The sequence below is a fragment of the Otolemur garnettii genome, unplaced genomic scaffold (genome assembly GCF_000181295.1).
Source record: "Otolemur garnettii isolate 467f Iridium unplaced genomic scaffold, OtoGar3 scaffold00025, whole genome shotgun sequence".
In the NCBI taxonomy this organism is placed as follows: Eukaryota; Metazoa; Chordata; class Mammalia; order Primates; family Galagidae; genus Otolemur; species Otolemur garnettii.
In genome coordinates this window covers 9975473-9985330 of record NW_003852420.1, presented here as the reverse complement: position 1 = coordinate 9985330, position 9858 = coordinate 9975473, and the positions used below count along the sequence as shown (strand labels likewise).

The 9858-nt window shown below is 41.5% G+C and overlaps 1 protein-coding gene across 3 annotated transcripts in view; it reads left to right on the top strand.

Moving 5' to 3' along the window:
• Positions 1 to 7275: 7275 nt before the first annotated feature.
• Positions 7276 to 9858, top strand: part of CUNH20orf196 (chromosome unknown C20orf196 homolog) — a 97297-nt gene continuing 94714 nt past the window's right edge. For all 3 annotated transcript variants that reach the window (XM_023512215.1, XM_012804194.1, XM_023512216.1), the window contains exon 1: positions 7276 to 7293. The gene's annotated coding sequence lies outside the window, so the exon portion shown is untranslated. The remainder of the gene's footprint in view (positions 7294 to 9858) is intronic.

The window sequence follows — 9858 nt, the reverse complement described above, 5'->3', positions numbered from 1 at the left end:
GTATTACTTACGGATAATGGATGTTTTCAGTGGACAGTAAGTAAGTGCTTCTCTCTTTCAGAGGAAAGGGAAAGAGTAAGTACAGTCATCACCTTTTTGTTTGTTTGTTTAATGAGACAAAGTCTCACTCTGTTGCCACAGGCTAGAGTGCCCTAGCATCTCAGCTCACAGCAACCTCAAATTCCTGGACTCAAGTGATCTTCTTGCCTCCTGAGTAGCTGGGACTACAGGCATGTGCAACAATGCTCAGCTAATTTTTCTATTTTTAGTAGAGACAGGGTCTCTCACTTGTTAGGCTGGCCTCCAACTTCTGAGCTCAACAATCCCCCACCTCGGCCTCCTGGAGTGCTAGGATTACAGGTATGAACCACTGCCAGGCCTGGACAGTCTTTTTGCTAGAAAAGGAAGAGTAAATCCCAGAGCGTGTCCCTGCCTTCATGTACTTGACCACATAGGTTTTATTACCTCTTTTCTATAGAACAAAAACAATTGGAGCCCTGGGAACTCACTGCAGACAGAAGTTAGCACTTACCTCCTTTCTATAATACAAGAACAATTAGAGCCCTGGGAACTGACTGCAGACAGAAGTTAGCACTTACCTCCTTCCTATAATACAGGAACAATTAGAGCCCTGGGAACTGACTGCAGACAGAAGTTAGCACGTTGCCTGTCTCCTGAGTCTATGTGGCCACCCACAACAAAGAAGGAAGCCAATTTAAGATAATAGGCCCAAGGAAAGGAATGTCGTCCAGTTTCTATTTTGACATCAATTGGTTTGGGGCATTTGAGTTTCATGATTACACATTTCTCCTCATTTATGCTTTCATTAGTGATTTTCCTCTCCTGTCCTTTAAACAAGCTGCTTTAGCAACCAGGCATTCTGCCACTGGACTTATTATAGCACACACACGTGATATTTCTAAAACACACAAAAGATTCGGGTCACAGATATATAGTGCAGGGCTGCCTGCTATATCTATTTTAATTTTTTTAAATAATTCATCAGTTCAATGTGCTCTAGTTTTTTTTCCTTTACTTAGAACCTCCTTTTAAATTATTTTCTAAAAATATTAAAATAAAGAATTTTCTAAGGCGAGAGTTCAGGCACGGTGGTTCACGCCTGTCATCCAAGCACTCTGGGAGGCAGATGCAGGTGGATTGCCTTGAGCAAGAGTGAGATCCCATCTCTAAAAAAATAAAGCCAAGTGTTGTGTCGGCGCCTGTGGTCCCAGCTACTTGGGAGGCTGAGGCAAGAGAATCACTTGAGCCAAAGAGTTTGAGGTTGTTGTGAGCTGTGACGCCATAGCACTCTACTAAGGGCAAGAAAATGAGACTCTGTCTCCAAAAAAAAGTAATGTACTCTTGTTGTAAAATAAAAAATCCAAACAGTACAAACATCATAGAGGTCTATCAAGTAACAAGTATCCACTTCTGAACCAGCCCCACCCAATCCTGCCTTCCAGAGATAACCACCATCCACAGACCACAGGCCTTCCATGCACCTTCATGAAAATATCTGGGGACTTTGCTTGTCTCAACTAACAAGATAACCAAAACATCTTTCCACATACCTCCTCCAACACATATACTATATTATATATTGTCTGAAGTCCTCCAACACTTCCTTTAATAATTCTTGGAGATAGGTAGAATATAAGCACATAAAAATCTTCACTACCATATTACACCTGTTGACATCTAAGGTTCACAGTGGCTCCCCTAAAACTTGAGATGTCACATTTCAATAAATATACAAGAAGCAAATTATTCTTTAGTATTCAGAAGTATCTAAACACTGGTGGCTAAAGTCTCTTCCAACTGCATTTATTTTCTGCTGACATGTAATACTTCCATTCCATCTGGCAGGAAAATGAATTTTACGGATAGAAAATTAAGATTAAATAGCTACAGTGAACAACTGGTTAGTGAGAGAGCACGGCTCAAGCCCAGCCTCCTGACCACACATTGATGGCACTTGCAACTTCACTGTTGAACATGGCAGTCGAGGGTGGCCCTGTACCATGGGTCAAATACATCCATCCCTAGAATCATGAAATTGCATGCTACTTAAGTTCTGACAACCTTTAGGTACCAGGAAATAGATTCCTTCTCATAGCATCTGGATTGTCCATCAAGTAACATTTTTAAAGTCTTTACCATCTGCTCAGCATTGCACAAGTATTGATTTTTAGTTCTTATCATCCAAGCGTATGTTCTTTATAAATATACAAGAAGTTACTGGGTGAGACCCTGTCCAAATACTGGGTATTTGTTGGCAAATAAGTCCCACAGTTCCATCCTCATCGTAGATCTTCCAGTCTAGTTAGGGCGTCTACAGTCTGATATTTTCCATTTGGTTGTCAATGTATTGCCTACTTGTGGCTTTAGAATAGTGTATGGTTGAAAAAGCAATACAATGAATTGAGACTCATTCATTACTTGATCCTTGAACTTTTGTGATATTTTCTTTCCTCTTTCTTAAGGACAAGTCCCCAGATGAAAAAGTAATTAGATCAAGGTTCAGAATGACAAAGAGAGATAAGATAATTGCAAATAACATCTTCCCACTTTGAAAGAGCTATTCTGATTTTCAGCCAAAAGAAAAAATGTCTTCTTTCTGTTGAAAGAAATTTTACTGAAGTAGCTGACTTAGCTAATAGCCGAAATTCAACCATGAAATATAAAGAGGTACAAATTGTGACATAGTCCAATTCATACAGCCATTATATAACCAATAGCAATGTATTAGGAAATCCAAAATAAGTCATGCCTTACTTTTGGAATGCAATAAGCTCTATTTTGCCATCTCTGCAGAGGTAAGCTTTTGTTTTGATGATTACTTCAACTACATTTCATTTCTTCTTCATTACTAAAAGTGGTGAGAGAGGATGGTCAGAGGCATGACAGAGAGAGTTGCTCTAGACTTCAGAAATTTGCTCTCAGAAGCTCATTGGAAAGATAATCCTTAGCATGGGAAAAATAAAGAAGAATAAATGAGAGTTATACACAATTATTTTATTTTTATTTTTTTTTGAGACAGAGCCTCAAGCTGTCCCCCTGGGTAGAGTGCTGTGACATCACAGCTCACAGCAACCTCCAACTCCTGGGCTCAAGCGAGTCCTGCCTCAGCCTCCCAAGTAGCTGGGACCACAGGTGCCCGCCACAACGCCTGGCTATTTTTTTGGTTGCAGCCGTCATTGTTGTTTGGCGGCCCAGGCTGGATTCGAACCCGCCACCTTAGGTGTATGTGGCTGGTGACTTAGCCGCTTGAGCCACAGGCACCAAGCCACACAATTATTTTTTAAGCAAAGGTGACAATGGTAAAGTCCCTAAGGTTTGTTTCTCTGATAATCTGTTTTTCAGACTCTCAGAAGGTACAGGGTGTAAGGATTGAGTGGGGTGTGGACGAGAAGTGGGATATGGATAGAAAATGGAGAATAAAGAAAGACCCGAGAAGAGACTTATTCATGCATGAATTTATTAATAAAAACACTTTCTGAGCACTTAGGTGTGAATCACCCAGGAGCTGCGTTCTGAAATAGAGCATTAAAAAGATAGACATGGTGTTTCCCCTGAAACATTTATAGTTGTATAGGGAAATACTGAAAAGGCAAAGGAATTGAAAGTAATCAGGGTCAATAGTGGAAAGTAAACATTCCTGGAAAGGGGCAACTAACTCTTATTAGCTAAGTCAGAGAAGTTTCCAGGAGGAACACTTTTTTTCCCTTGAGACAGAGTCTCACTCTGTCACCCTCGGTAGAGTGCCGTAGCGTCATAGCTCACAGCAACCTCAAACTCTTGGGCTTAAGCGATTCTCTTGCCTCAGCCTCCCAGGTTGCTGGGACTACAAGCACCCATCACAACACCTGGCTATTTTTTTGTTATAGTTGTCATTGTTCTTTAGTAGGCCCAGGCTGGGTTTGATCCCACCAGCCCCAGTATAGGTGGCCAGTGCCCTACTCACTGAGCTATGGGTGCCAAGCCAAGGAACACTTTTCTAAAGCTGAAATACGAAGGATGAGAAAGATAAAAGAAGGAAAAAAAACATTTCTAAGGGAGAAAATTGTGTAGGGGAGAAAGCTCCAAGGTGAAAGAGAAGGACAAGCATGGCATATTTAAGGAAAAGTATAGAGTATAAGTGGAGAGTTGGAGACAATGCAATGGTGTCATCATAGCTTTCTGCAATCTGAAACTCCTAGGCTCAAGCCTCCTGCCTCAGCCTCCCAGGTAGCTCTAGGTGCCCATGTGCCACCACGCCTGACTAATCTTTTAATTTTTTGTAGAGACAGGGTCTCACTACATTGCCCAGGCTAGTCCTAGACTCCTGGCCTCAAGCAATCCTCCCTCCTTGGCCTCCCAAAGTGTAAGCGCACCTCACTGGGCAGGGTCCTTTAAGTCCCACTGAGAACCTTGGGCTGTGGTCTGAGGTCAGGGAAGTGATGTGATCAAAATTTCATTTTAAAAACTAACTCCCTTTTCAGGAAGGTGGGTAGATAACTGAGAAGCTGTTGTCATCGGGAATCAGAAAATGGTGGACTGTACTCACATTTCAGTGAGGATGGAGACAATCAAGAGATAGCAGATGTTTAAAAGGAAGAAGCAATAGGAGAGGATGTGGGGGGTGACAACAGGCCAACTCACTGAGACAGTGGACCCTGGGGTAGGGTAGGCTGAGTAAGAAGTAGGAGAAACGCTGGGTTTTCTTTGGGTGCAGGTTGAATTGAAGGTGGCTGGCCGATCTGTTGCCTTGAATCTTAGGATGAATTTGGGCTGAGAGGGTTGGGAATCATCTGACAGGAAGAGGTAACAAGAGAAGAGAAGAAGATCCAAGACAGTACTGAGAGAGGCCTACACTGAAGAAATAGAAGAGTATAAGGGAGATTTAGATGGAGTTTTCAGAGAGGAAAGAGGAAACCCAGGGACAAGAGCTTTCCAGAGGGAGGGAAGGAATGATCAAATAGAGAGGCTCAATATCTTTGAGAACCAGCTGGAAGCATCACACTCAAATTGAGGGACATTCACGAAATAACTACCCTATACTCTTCAAAGATGCCAATGAGAAGATTTTAACAAAAGACTGAGGACTGAGATTTTTATTTTTTATTTTTTGAGGGCAGAGATTAAAGGACACTAAAGACACATAGAACTGGAAATGCAATGAAGGACCAATCATTTCTTTTACTAAATGTTTTACCATCTTTAATGGCTGTATACTAATCCAGATAATTAATTTTGTTCAAATAATTGAATTTGAGTTTGTAGTTTTCTTTCTTTCTTTCTTTCTTTTTTTTTTTGAGAAATGTGACACCATAGTACTCGTCTCCCTCAGTAGAGTACTGTGGCGTCACAGCTCACAGCAACCTCAAACTCATGGGCTTAAGCGATTCCCTTGCCTCAGTCTCCCGAGTAGCTGGAACTACAGGCACCCACCACAACACCCGGCTATTTTTTTGGTTGCAGTTGTCATTATTGTTTAGCAGGCCCAGGCAGGCTCAAAACCACCACCCTTTGTGTATGTGGCCATTGCCCTACTCACTGAGCTACAGGCACCGAACCTTCTTTTTGTTTCTTACTAGGTAAGTAATGTAATGTCATTCTAGTTTTTCTCTAATCACAATCTATTATCTTATTTTTGAGAAGCTGTTTTTATGAGATACAGTAAATTTTTAAAAATGATCGTGTTTGATTGCTCATCAGTAACAATAGTTTGATAATTATGAATAAAGATGTTAAGGAAAATGAAATTTACAGTTGCTGTGTTAGGTTGCCTGAAGGTGAAGGGAAGTTAAATTTTTCTTCAAAGGCTGTACATCTCCCAGAGTATCTTAAGTTCAGAGTCTGGCAAAAAGTTGGCCAAACCATATGTAGTATTTTTTAAAAATATTCATCTTAAGGGTGGGATAGGAGATTGAGGTGGCTGGGGTAAGAGAATGAGGTAGCCAGGAGAGGGAAGGAGGGGGGAGAATGGGGGACATGGTGTATGGCACACCTCTTGGAGGTAGGACACAAGTAAAACAGGGACTTTACGGAACAAATGCAATCAATGTAACCAGCTCTTTGTACCCTCAATGAATACCAAACAATAAAAGTTATATATGTGTATATATATCTCAGGCAGTGCCTGTGGCTCAGTGGGTTTGGCCCTGGCCAAACTGCAACAAAAAAATAGCCAGGCCTTGTGGCGGGTTCCTGTAGTCCCAGCTACTCAGGAGGCTGAGGCAAGAGAATTGCCTAAGCCCAAAGAGCTGGAGGTTGCTGTGAGCTGTGATGCTACAGCACTCTACCAACGGCAACAAAGTGAGACACTGTCTCAAAAAAAATATCTATCTATCTATCTATCTATATCTATATCTATATCTATATCTATATCTATATATATCTTAAATATAGCTTTTCTAATTTGTAGGTCTTATCCCAACACAGACATCTATAGGAGGCTATGAGTACATACTACTCTCTCAAGAACTGTGAAATGAAAAAATAGCCCTCAGTCTTTTTAAACAAAGTTTATGGAATGCCATGTTTTGGCCTGGCTTTTTGCACTACCCCCAGCAAACCAGACCAAGCCAGAATGGAGTCACCTGTGCTAAGTGCTGTGCAACCAAGACATTTTTTTGAAATGGGCCAGTTAAAAAAAAAACAAAACCCAACAACCAGACATTGAAGTCCACCTGACTAAGTGTAATAGGGAAGTTTTTTCTGTTTGTTGTAAGGAAAGTAACTTTGAAAAGATCAGTCTTTTTGCTCTCTGTTTCTGCTTTCATCAGTCCCTTTTTGCCTATAAAACTAACCACTTCTGCTTAGCTCACAGGAACACTCATTCTATTTTTATAATAATGGGGTGTTGCCCAATTCTAGCACTGCAAATAAAAACCAATTACATCTTTAATCAAAGCTATCTGTCTTTTGACAATTTCTTTTCTGTGGTCCTGAAATTCTGATAAAATATTTACACCCTGTGTTTATTTCTCTCTACTTTTAATGTAGACACTTTTTAATGTAGACATTTACATTTTTATGGATTTGGCCAATGAGAAGCTAAAAAGTAAACAAACTAACACTTTTCCAGATTGAAAAAAAAATTTTTTTTCTCCCCGCTTCCTCTAGAAATTGCCCAAATTAGCCATTTCATTGGCTAGACAATGTCCTCAGTAAAGATGGCCGTTGCTGCCTTCTAGTATCCTTTCCTGCCCTCATCAAAGATGGCGCTGACGATTTTCTTTCAAACCTCCCTTTTCCCTAACAAAGATGGCGCCTGCGCTTCCGGTTCCGGGCTCTTGCTGCTGTTGGGAGGTGAGTGTAATTGGAACTTTGCGGATTTTCTCGCGTTTTCTCTGTTGACTTAGGAGTGGCTTGCGAAGGGGGCTGAAAGGGGTCACAGTAACCAGGCATCCGATCGTCCTCTCACTTTGGGGAAGTTATGGCGACTTCCCTGGGCACGTTACCGTTCCCTTCTGTAACCCCCAGCCCTAACGCGGCCTCGGCAGCCTCTTCTTTGGCGAATCTCCGAAATTTGCAGGCAGTGGGTTTGCATCAGTTTCGTTCTTCTTTTTGAAAAAACAACTTTGTTGAGAATTTGTATTCATAAACCATAGAATTTCCTTAAAGTGTAAAATGTAGTAGTTTTTTTGTAAGTTCACTAAACTGTGCATTCATCACCTCAATCTAATTTTAGACCATTTTCATCTCCTTAAAGAAAAACCCTGCACCTGGTAGCAGTTTCCATTCACCACGACCCCCCAATCCTAGGAAATAACTACAGTTGCCTACTTCTTATCCCTGTAGATTTGCCGATTTGCACAGTTGATATGAATGAATGAAATACAATTGAGTGTAATATTTTCGGGTTTTGTGACTAGCTTCTTTTAGTATATATAATGTCAAAGCTTGCCCTTGTATCATGTGTCAGAACCACATTCTTTTATTGTTGATAATTACCCTATTGTTTGCATATGTCAACATACGTTTTTATTTCTCTGCAATTTAGGAGTAGAATTGTCAGGTCAAAGTGTAACTCTGTGTTTAACTTTTGGGGACCTGCCAAACTATTGTCCAAAGTGCCTGCATTATTTTACCTATTTGTATGCAGATATCCCATTGTCCCAGTTGTTGTAAAGACTGCCTTTCCCCCTATTGAAACTATCTTGGGACTTTGTGGAAAATCAGCTGCCCATGAATGTAAAGTTTTACTTTTAGACTTGCACCTATAGTCCATTGATCTGTATTTGTCTATCTTCATGCCTATTGTGGAAGCTAAAGCAATTCTGTCTTGGATGCTAATCTACTATGCTGACTTATGATTAACCCCTGTTTCCAGGAATACCTGTAAGATTTCTGTTTTATCTACTGTGATCTAAATCCTGACCCATAGGTCAATACAACCTTGACTGTAAGTCCTGCCCTCTGGCAGATTCACCTAGTATTCTTGCCTTCCCAGAGGGATTGACTTCAGTTGTCCTTCATATTCCTTATTTACCATCTATAAGTACTAGGTCTAGGGCAGTGGTTCTCAACCTTCCTAATGCTGCAACCCTTTAATACAGTTCCTCATGTTGTGGTGACCCCCAACCATAAAATTATTTTTGTTGCTACTTCCTAACTGTAATTTTGCTACTGTTATGAGTCATAAAGTAAATATCTGATATGCAGGATGTATTTAGGCAACCCCTGTGAAAGGGTTGTTCAACCTCCAAAGGGGTAGCGACCCACAGGTTGAGAACTGCTGGTCTAGAGGATAACATCCTAGGGATCCACCATCTTGTCTGGCCACTGCCCAGGACGTGGATTCTGTTCATACGTCTCTATAAATGTTTCTTTCTGAGAAATCGGATATGTCGGCTTCTTTCTTTGGCCTCTCAGCTTCCTTACACATTAGGGGTAGGCTTGCAAAGACCTGCTTGCCATGGAACACTCATTCTGTCCAGTGTTAATTACTGTAGTTATGTAGCAAGTTTTGAAATCAGAAAATAGGAGTCCTCCAACTTTGTTCTTCTTTTCTGAAATTGTCTTGGTTACTGTGGGTCCTTTACATTTCCATATGAGGTTTTGGAGCATTTTGCCAATGTCTGCAAAAAAATGTCTGGATCTTGATAAAAAGTACAGGGATCTTTTAGGTCAATTTGGGGAATAATGCTTGGTATCTTAAAATATTAAGTCTTCTGGGTGGTGCCTGTGGCTCAGTGAGTAGGGCGCCTGCCCCCTATACAGAGGGTGGTGGGTTCAAACCCAGCCCAGCCAAACTGCAACAAAAAATAGCTGGGCATTGTGATGGGTGCCTGTAGTCTCAGCTACTTGGGAGGCTGAGGTCTAAGCCCAGGAGTTGGAGGTTGCTGTGAGCTGTGATGCCAGAGCACTCTACCCAGGGCAACAAAGTGGGACTCTGTCTCTTTAAAAAAAAAAAAATTAAAAAAAAGAAGGAAAGAATTAAGTCTTCTGATCCATGAACATGGGACATCTTTCCATTCCTTTACATCTTTAATTTCTTCCAACATTTATTTATTTACTTTTTGGCCAGGGCTGGGTTTGAACCTGCCACCTCTAGCATATGGGGCCAGTGCCCTATTCCTTTGAGCCACAGGTGCTGCCATTTTTCATTTAAAAAATTGTCAGTGTAAATGTCTTGGCTCAGCACCTGTGGCTCAAGTGGCTAAGGCGCCAGCCACATACACCTAAGGTGGCAGGTTCGACTCCCCAGCCCAGGCCCGCCAAACAACAATGATGGCTGCAACCAAAAAATGGCCAGGCGTTGTGGCAGGCGCCTGTGGTCCTAGCTATTTGGGAGGCTGAGGCAGGAGACTCGCTTGAGCCCAGGAGTTGGAGGTTGCTGTGAGCTGTGATGCCAGAGCACCTCTTGCTGCT